The sequence below is a fragment of the Apus apus genome, chromosome 9 (genome assembly GCF_020740795.1).
Source record: "Apus apus isolate bApuApu2 chromosome 9, bApuApu2.pri.cur, whole genome shotgun sequence".
In the NCBI taxonomy this organism is placed as follows: Eukaryota; Metazoa; Chordata; class Aves; order Apodiformes; family Apodidae; genus Apus; species Apus apus.
Genome location: NC_067290.1, coordinates 2,570,203 through 2,580,776, shown reverse-complemented (window position 1 = coordinate 2,580,776; position 10,574 = coordinate 2,570,203). Strand labels below are relative to the sequence as shown.

General features: G+C 41.3%; 2 protein-coding genes across 4 annotated transcripts in view; both read left to right on the top strand.

Annotated features, from left to right (window-relative positions):
* TSEN2 (tRNA splicing endonuclease subunit 2) overlaps positions 1 to 10,574 on the top strand; it is a 603,350-nt gene that overhangs the window by 399,599 nt on the left and 193,177 nt on the right. The gene's annotated exons all lie outside the window — the stretch shown is intronic.
* Positions 1 to 10,574, top strand: part of SYN2 (synapsin II) — a 178,585-nt gene that overhangs the window by 116,232 nt on the left and 51,779 nt on the right. The window lies entirely within an intron of this gene.

The window sequence follows — 10,574 nt, the reverse complement described above, 5'->3', positions numbered from 1 at the left end:
GCGCCCCATTGGTGCCGGTTGCGGGGAGCGGGGAGCGGAGCGAGCCGTACCCTGAGGCTGCTCCGAGGCGGGGGCACGGCTGGTCCTCTAAAGCCTTTACCGAAAAACACCTTGTGCAAGTTATCCGAAGCTGACTTTATGCTCTTGAGCAGGAGAGAGGTTTTCTCCTTGTAGATTCCCTCCCAGTCTGAAATGAAAACGCAGCCCTGCTGCCTTCTCTGTTTTGGTCAAGTAAACAAAGATGCCCTTTTTTTTTTAAGCTCCCTTTTCCTTTGCAGCCCCTGGTCTTCCCCTGCCTTTCTGTGTGTTTGCTTGAAGTTACATCCCTGTTTGCAGGCTGGACACGGCTTCCTTCATGAGAAGCTGATGTGTCAGTGCTCTGTGTGTGAGCCTCGGGCAATCCTGAGTTACAAGGAACAAGGCATTAAAAAGAAAAGCTGAAATAAAAGCATCTTTCATTATTTCAGCACAGATTTAATTTAAAACAACAAGGAAAAATGCATCAATGATGAATGTTGGGAGCATGGCTCTTTCTCTGCATTCCTTACTAGTGTAAGCCCTGGTCAACACGGATCTGTGTCTGGATTTTCTGGCTCCTGTTATATATGGGACACAGACATAAGTACAAGAGTTTGGAAATCTTTTGCAATGTCAGATCTTTTGTTGCTGTAGCAGTTGGGGTGTGTGTAACATGTGTACACCCTCTTTTTATAAGGAAGTTGTTCCATGAGGCAGCGACTTAAAGTTTACAGGGTGTATAGATCAAGATGCAGGCCAGGACTACTGAAAGGACTGCATGTTTGGTCACTTCACAAATCAAGCTTAGGAACTGAAAATTCATTGACTTAATTAAAAAGTTATCCAAGTCCAGGACTAACACCTCCAAATAACCTCCTGTTAATATCTCTGCTCTTAACTGGAGGAAACTTACTTCTTTCAGGAAGCTTTTCATGTGAGTGAAAAGATAAAAAGGTTGTGGGGCTGAAACCTTACACAGGAAGTTCAAGTACAAAAAGGCCACAGAAAAAAACCCTGAGCAGGTATTTTAATGTCCTCTGTGGTCAGTAGTTCTAGGACTATTGATTTTCAAGTCTCACTTAGGGCAGTGGGATTGGAAAGTGATGAAGGAATTAATTGAGAGATGTTGATTGGTTTCCAGATGACATCACACAGCTGCTGCTGTAGATCTTCTAAACTGACCAGTCTCATTACTGTTTCAGTAAATTTCAAACAATAAGGAAATATGCTGGGCAAACTCTCTTCTCTACCATGGAGCATGCAGGTCTACCTGTTTGATGATTAACTAAGGCACATTTTGGCTATGGTTGTCCAGAACAGCACATCAAACTATAATGTCCTGAAGACTTTTGTATCTAGTACAATCAAACTAAAAATATTATGCTTACAACCAAATATAAATAAAAAAATTGTGACAAGTTAAAACGGATTCACATCTATTTTGTAGACATAGTTGAGAATTGAATACATTCCACTGAACATGTAGAAGCATAAAAATGCTAAGACTAAATCTCATTATAATTGTGCAAATGCCATAAAAACACATTGTCATGACAATCTTGCACAGTGTTGCCTGAAGCTGCCCTTGCAGTGATCCAGTTGGATGGTTAAGAGTCCTTCACAGCCATGGCACAGAGGTGGGATATTTAAAGCAGGATTATACTTAGAGAAGCAAATGGCCACGGGAGAGGTTCCTATACAGTAAGTCTGTTCCCTGTAGGTCTCTTTAGACCTGGTCACCATTGGAAGGAGGAGGCTTGAACATGCTACACGCAGCAAGACCTTTCAGCTTGAAACTGGCTGTTCAGCTTCCCACAGAGGTCCAGCTAATGAGCAGTTCTTTGGTAGGTGTATCTCTCATTGCTTCATGACAACATCAATACAGTCTTATCACTAAAATGTAAAAGGCCAACAGTTTTAGAAACCTCAGCAGAGCTCCTGTTTTCTGACAAATCTTTGTCCTGAAGTGGTAAGTTTTGTCAGATTGCTATCAGTGTTTAGACAAAAACATACTTATAGCATTTAAAAGGGGTTTTAATAAGTCTGGAAATCTCTATACTCAGGAATATGCTCTCACAAATGTAAGAAGATGCATTTGTAGTCCGTTTGTGGGAGACAAATATTACCCTAAACTTCTACTGGTATCAGTGTTTGAGTACCTGTTACCACTGAACAGTAAAAGCAAGCATTAGGTCTGAGTTTGAAGCTGCATTGTCCTATTTGCATCATATATTGTTAGTATTTTTCATTGTATTTGGCAAATTACTTTTAGAGAGTTTAAAAGAAATCACAAGCTCAAGACCCAATCTGTACTACAGTTAGATCTTGGCCTTGTAAAATACAAAGGTTATTCCTAAAAGACATAGAAATATTCCTTGACTAACTTTTAAGCAAAATAATCTTGTCTCTAATCTACTAAAGAAGTTGTAGCCAACATTTTATAAATCTAAGCAGACTGAACAACAACAAAAGAAGTCTTTTTGCTATTTATGTGAATGGAATAACACTACAGGGCTTCTTTCACTACACTGTGTGTGATGATGTCATTTTTCCTTTAGTTTGATCACTAAGCCATGATATCATAGCAGATCATGTCATAAGAGTAATGAAGGATGAAAGGTAGCAGGATGAAATAGTGCCCCTCCCAGGTAAAAGTATGATACAGCCAACATTTGCTAATGAGAAACAGAAAGTTCACTTATCAGGGATAGTCACCGATTCCTGTGGTTCTTTATTGACACAGTAGCAAAAACCCTTGGCATGCTCTCCTTTCTGCCTTGCTAAGTAAGGCTCGTGTTGAACAACTCATTTCTGTTTTCTAGCAAGATGCAATCAAATGAAGAGGATTGGGGATAATCCACTATATTTGTTGATATGCATTGTATAGGAACAAGGCAGGAAACCTGGCTACAGTCAAATTTATGATCAGCTTCATCTCTTCTCAATAGGAATTCTAATTATGCACAGGATTTCTAATTCTGGGGAGGCATTCTGTGTCCCATGGGGATTGCCCATGCAGCTTTCCAAAGGCTCTTTAATTACAAGGTATGCACTAGACACCTCCCTGTCCCTCCCAGCTGCCAGACAATTTGCATCTTCACCATATCTGTTGGTTGGGCTGCCTGCTCAGTACATCAGCTTCTGCCACTCTACAGAGTATCATTTTTAATCTGTATCAATCCTATTCTCTCCCCATTGTGGCAAATTAATTTTATTTTAGAATGATTTCAAGAGGATTCTCCACAGTAATAGTTTATTTGTTGCCTTCTTGATGCCTTGCTAGAGTTCTTTTCTCCCTAGTCAGCATTTGGGATTGCCAAATTTATTTTTCCTAAAAACTACCTTCTGTTTACTTGATACAGTCACAGTGCACATCCCATAAAAAAACTGTACAATCATGTGGGAAACTCAAAATTAGAATAGTATTTCACAAGATAGAGGAAATGTAATGGATTTTCAGTTCCAGTGCCTCCAAATGTACTGTAGCCAACTTCAAAAGGGAGGGTATTTATAGCTGCCACTTCCTAATGCCACAGTAACAAACCCCATAGTTTATAGTCACAGCAATTTGGGGATTCTTTTTATAAGGTGGCCAAATGTTGCTTGGTTTTAGAGACAACAGTTTGCTGAATAGTTGGTAGAGTGATTGAAATGGAATGAAACACTGACGTGCCAGAAGATAATTTGTCTCTTCAAAGATTTTGTCTTCTCCAGAATTTCTACCAGAGATCTGTGGAACTGCTCTCTCTGGTTCACTGCCATCATACCTAATGTTCTTGTTAATGACAATTTCTGTTTTCATGCTGCCCAGGTATTGAAAGTAGAAGATTCTTCTACCGTCAGGTCACTTCTGTGTTGATTTAGATAACTCTTCTATTTAAATTGAAAACTGGCTGTGGGGAGAGAGGTATTTTAGATTTATTCCTTGGTTCAGATTCATAGAATCACAGAATTGTCAGAGTTGGAAGGAGCCTCTAAAGATCATCCAGTCCAACCCTCCTGCTAAAGCAGGATGCCCTGGAGCACCTTACTCAGGGCTGTGTCCAGGTAGGTTTGGAATGTCTCCAGAGAAAGAGACTCCACACCCTCCCTGGGAAGTTTTCCTTCATATTTAAATGCCACTTCCCATGTTCCAACTTCTGCCCATTGCCCCTTGTCCTGTCCCTGGGCACTACTGAGCAGAGTCTGGCTCCATCCTCCGTGCACCCACCCTGAGATACCTACAGGCAGTGATAAGGTCTCCCCTCAGCCTTCTCTTCTGCAGGCTGAACAGCCCCAGCTCTGCCAGCCTTTCCTCATAAGAGAGATGCTCCAGTCCCCCAGTCATCTTTGTTGCCCTCTCCTGGACTCTCTCCAGCAGTTCCCTGTCTCCCTTGAACTGAGGAGCCCAGAACTAGTCCCAGTTCTCCAGCTGTGGCCTCACCAGGGCAGAGTAGAGAGGGAAAATTACCTCTCTCCACCTGCTGGCCACACTCTTCCTCATGCACCCCAGGATTCCACTGGCCCTCTTGGCCACAAAGGCACACTGCTGGCTCATGGGTCATTTACCCGGTAGTGTCACTTTTTACACTAAGATGATGTGCAAACTTGAATGGATTTCAGGGAGAACCAGGAGAGCTGGGTCCTTAAGGCCCAGCCTTATGAGGTGTTGGCAGTGGGCTCTGAAGGCACCGTGCCCCTATTTTCCATCATTTCCCATTAACTGCAGAGGGAACTGAGGTGGCCCAGGGCTTCCCTGGGACCAACCTGTGTTGCACTGCCCATAGCTTGTAAGCCATGTTAACCCTCTGGTTTTAATAACAAAATAGCAGGGAAGGTGCATTTGCCTCTCTCTGGTCACCTGGCACACAAAGCACATTGAAGCTCTGCTCCTTTTACCCACTTGAGCTTTGGGATTTCTTTAATGCCCGTATTTCCAAAAAGATAATAAAACACTTGGGTATAAAATGTTGCTCCGTTAATGATAGACATTTACACCTAGTTTTTTCTGTCAAGGTCCAAGGCAGTGGAAAATCTGGCTGGACATCTTGGAATTGTTGGCTGTGTTGGTTGGGAGGAGCAGCTGTCTGAGCATCACGTTCTGGTGTTCCTCATGGAGAGAGGAACGTGCTGAGCTACCCCTGGCGGGGCCGGGAAGTGCCTGCAAGGCTGAGCCACCTCTTCCCTGCAGATGGTGTTTCCTTGAAACCCAATAGCCCAGAGAAAGTACATCATCTGCTTGTTTATTGATTTAGGGCTCTTCCTGCCTGTTTCTGGGAAAGAGGAAAATGAATAAAAGGCCACCTTCGTTATTTTACTTTTAATTTCCTTTCTCCAAAGTAAGCAGAGCAAAATTAGACTGAGTCTGATGCGTGTCCCACAAATAAATTACACGGAGCTAGAGCGGTTAAATGAACTTTGCTCGGGGATTATTGGAAAGATAAATATTTAAACACTGAACTTGAGGTAAGTCATGTTTATGCAACATCTATTTTTTTGTGTGTCACTACTTTCCCCCCACACTCCCTCTTTTTTCTTTTTATTTTTTTTTGCTATTGTGGCTTTTCTTGTCAACCCAACTATGTGGGAATTAGAGCCAGGGTGAATTCCACCTTCAGAAACCTGTGCTTTCTGTATTGTTGCCAGCAGAGGGCTTGCTTTTTTTTTTTTCCTTTTTCCTTTTTATTTAGAAGATGATCTTTGTCTAGTTTTATTTTTTTAGATACAGCTTTGATTGTATTTTACGTTATGTCTTTGAAGAATTCCAAGTGAATTTACAGTAATTCAAATGGTGTCTCATGGGAATAAAATAGCCAATATTATGTGGTTCTAAGCATTGTTCAAAAATACTTGAATTGTAGAACAACTTAGAAAGCTTTGAGCACCTCAGTGTATGATGGTTGCATTTTAAGAGTTCATTTTAAATGAACAGACTTAGAGTGAAGGAATCACAGGGTGACACTGTAGTCAACTAGACTCTCAAACTCCAGGAAATTTCTGAAATAGGAAAGAATAGGTATTATTTCCATTAGCTATGGAAAACCACCCACAAAACTGTACAGGCTCCTACTGGTTACCTAAATAACCTTCACTACAGCTTATTGAGGCTGATGTGGTGCCTGCAGGTATTGTGCCAGTGTGTCAAATTAGAATACTTCTTTCTCTAGCAAAAAGCATGATAAACAGATTTGTGAAATCTTCAGGTGGGCAGATATTAAAGATTAATACAGTAAAATGATACTTATCTTTGTAAGCTCATAATACAATGAATCCTCAATTTTAAAACATTGATGCAGATGAGATGTTAAGAAGCTCTAATAATAATTGTCCTTGCTATTGTGATGTCAAGAAGAGACTCATGGAAGTAACCAGCTTTTTAGGTTTTCATGCTCATCTGATTAAGATAAGTGTTTTGAATTGGAAGTCAGCTTTATTGTTGTCAGGCAACTTGCCTGCATGAAAGCTCGGCTCTCTAGAGTCAGTTGGTCAGATATTACACAACTGAAATATCTATAATAATGCAAATTTGGCAAGCAGCATTTCATTTTCCAGCTTAAACCTAGTTAAGAGTATGTGGATAAAACAAAAAATGGAAGTAGTTTTAATTATGGTGGTTTCTGTAGAGATCTCTGGGCAGTGTTACCATCTGTGAGCACCTCTATCACTGATCAGCATCTTTTTAGACTGTTTTAATTTGGCACATTTTTTTTCTAGCAAAAGCAACAATCAGTAATTGCAGTGTTTGCTGCATTTTTTGCTGAATTTTCTGTGTTTCCCTGTTCATCCTGTGTGATTATTAATATGTGGGATCAGAACAGAAGACAGGCCAACCTTACCTCATTTATGAAAACAACATATGCAACATACTGAAAATATCTTAACATTTCAGCAGAGCAGTACAGTATTATTTTTCAGATTTCAGGCATTTACAGTAGGTTCTGACCAGTAACTAATGAATCTTTGAACATAACTTACGTTTGAATCCAATTTGCGAATCATCCCAGCAGTGTGGAAAAGGAATGTTTCATGTAATAATTCACGTAACAGAAGAGTAAAAATCCAAATCCTTTCCAGCCTTAACGAGAATGATGTGATAATTTATTGCTCTGAACAGCAGCAGTTTCAAAAAGCTTTGTGGTCTCACGCTAGCTAACCCAGCAGATGTCACGACCTGGTTCTGAGAGCCTTGATGACATAGAAACATGTTTCTGGGAGATACTTCAAGATGATTTGCTATGAATGCAGGTTTGCCTTAATTAGTGTTTATTCAGCAGCTTCAGAATATTGGGTCTAACTTCTCCCTGGATTTAGTAATTCCATCTGTGTAAGTCCTGTTTGAGTTAGTTCTTCTAAATTGTTTCATTCTGACTATCATTACTTTGCGAGTTGCCTTTCAGTAGTATGGAAAACAAGAAGAGCAAATGGAAAATTGGAGAAATAAAGTGTATCCTGAGTTCCTGCTGTGCTTTCCTGGCTCTTGTCAAACAAATAGGAATAGTTCCAGTGGAAAAGGAATGGTGAATCATGGCTGTGAGAGATGCTGAGGGGTTGCTGTCTGTGTTTTTATCAATATTTTAGAAGAATTCGATGATATTAGAGTTGCTGCAAGAGGTTTGAAAGTATGAGTCTTGTACACTTACCTGGGGAGATTGTGGGGTGCAGATCTCATGGCTCTTAGAGGTTCTACCACCAGTGAAGTTTAAGTTTGAGCCAGGTTGTCAGCTTCTGTAGTCCCAGTGCAAGGACATGGCTGAAAAATCAAATCCATTCATTTTAGAAAAATCGCTCTTGTGAGGACAAGACCAATCAACTTCAGAAGAGTTCATCTGAAAACCATATTAGGCCTCTCACAGAATCCATTTTAGTGACGTTCAAACAACGCCATTAAAAGAGCTATTTTCAACTGGACTGCCTTGAAAATAATAAAATCAGAGAATCAGAGAATCACAGCATGGTTAAAGTTGGAAGGGACCTGAAAGATCATCAGGATCCAACCCCCCTGCCATGAGCAGGGACACCTCCCACCAGACCAGGCTGCACAAGCCTCATCCAACCTGCCCTTGAACACCTCTAGGGATGGGGCTTCCACAGCCTCCCTGGGCAACCTGGGCCATTGCCTTCCTACCCTCATGGTGAAGAATTTCTTTTTGATGTCTCACCTAAATCTCCCTTCTTTCAGTTCAAAACCATCGCCCCTTGTCCTGTCACTGCCCCCTCTGGTGAAAAGCCCCTCCCCAGCTTTCCTGGAGCCCCTTCAGTCACTGGAAGGTGCTCTGAGGTCTCCCTGGAGCCTTCTCTTCCCCAGGCTGAACACCCCAACTCTCCCAGCCTGTCTTCATAGCAGAGCTGCTCCAGCCCTTTGATCATCTCTGTGGCCCTTCTCTGCACCCTCTCCAAAGCTGTATGTCTTTCCTATGATGAGGACTCCAGAGCTGTACAAATTACTAATAAAAATAAATGGTAGTTACGTAAAAAAAGGTGATAGTAAAGAGTTAAGTGGCATGCAAATGAGCTCTTGAATGAAAAATACTAACACTAATTTATTGTTTGGATAGGGAAAAGATAGACATGTAACTAAAAATTATTATTTTTTCAGACAGGATATTAGAGTCCCATTTTAAACCCATATATACTGTTGTATTCGTATTAAAAAATTAATAACTTCTAATATTTAATCCCTCATTCTTCTCTGTCCTTCACCCCTTCCACGGTGCAGTTACCCCGGGACAGGGTTGGGCTTGCAACACTGAGACATGTGCCAAAACCAAGAGTTTTTGAAGTATTACTGCTGTACTCACTGGGACTCATGTCAAACATGAGTGACCTCCCAGTTTGAAGCTGCCCTGTGGTAACAACCATGAGATTTGTCTGGTCATGAAGTGTGTCAGTTTAATTCATGACAGTGTATGTGACAGAAACCATTAAACCATGTCTTGTCAGTAAAGCATCTCCCATGCTTCCCTGCATCATCTGCTTGAAACTTAGGAATCTAGGCTGCTGTTACCCACATTTGGAAATATATTATTATTATAATCCTCAGTGACCTTAAATTGAGTAAGATTCCATATTAGCAATTATCAGCAACGTGCCTCAACTGTTTTGAATGTGGGTTCCTAGAAAAAGCCATGTTTTTCCAGTTGCTATTAATACTTATTACCAATCCAATCATATGCATATACACCTATGGGTAATTGCATTGCATGCATGTTTTCTCTCTAATTAATAATTCTAGGGGGTTTGTGTTATTTAAGTTATAATAGAATCTCTGTTTATCCTAATTGTTTTGAATATTCAGATGTATTTAATGGATATGATATGTATGGGGCAGGGTTCATGCAGTGTAGTGCATTTCCATCTCTCATACACAGGAACTTGCCAGATTTCCTAATATAATTTCCATTGTTGGTCTTTTCTGATTTTTTTTCTCAGTTTTTAATGATGAGTGGAATTTATACTTTCCTGAACCTAAGACACATTTGAAAAATAAGCAATATTTTTGCAAAATGGCCTTTCTCCCCCAACAAGAGAACATGCAATGAGTCCCATTAGCGTGAGCTCTGTTTAAAGTGGACCCATTGATACGTGCTCACTCTTCTTTCAAGGTCCCTCTCTACCAATTAACTGTCATCATTAAAAGGCAGCCCATGGAGCTGGTGTTGCCATGGAGGTTTTTGGTGTTGCCATCACAGCTGTTTCATACAGAAAGTTTACCCAACGGATGGCAAGTCTTGAGGCTGCCTGTTCTATTAAGATAGTTATTAACTTAACAGAGCAGGCCAGCAAGAGGTGAGGACTCTAATCAAGTTTTCTAAGATTTCAGTGAGAAATGTCAGGTGTTGTTATTGTGTGACAGAACAAGACCATGCCCAGCTGGAGGTGAGTTAGTGGTAGGGAAGTGACTGCATGATGGGACGTGTCTAGTGCCTGCACACAAAGGGGGAGCTCTGGTTATCAAAGTAAGAGCAGGAATAAAGAAAATGCTGTTCAAAACCAAAATAAGTGCAACTTCATCACCATTAGATTGAGGGGCCTGCCCCAGTGAAAGATACAAGGAGAGAAGGCGTTAAGAGAATCACAGAATCCTTCTGGTTTGAAAAGACCTTTCAGGTCATCAAGTCCAACCCAATTTGCCAAGTCCACTGCTAAACCACATCCCTCAGCACCACATCTACATGGCTTTTTAACACCTCCCAGGATGGTGATTCAACCACCTCCCTGGGCAGCCTGTTCCAGTGTTTTATTACCCTTTCAGTGAAGAAGTTTCTAATATCCAACCTAAACCTCCCTGGTGCAACTCGACACCATTTTCTCTTGTCCTGTTGCTTGTTACTTGGGAGGAGAGACCAACTCCTTCCTCACTCCAGCCTCCTTTCAGGTAGTTGGAGAGAGCAAGAAGGTCTCCCCTCAGCCTCCTCTTCTCCAGGCTAAACAACCCCAGTTCCCTCAGCTGCTCCTCATAAACTTGGTCTCCAGACCTTTCCCCAGCTCTATTGCCCTGGGAGCCCTGGGATAAGTGACTCTTTGCCTCCTCTGCTGCCTGGCTCTCCTGTCTGAAGTCCAGCTGCCACTGCTACGTG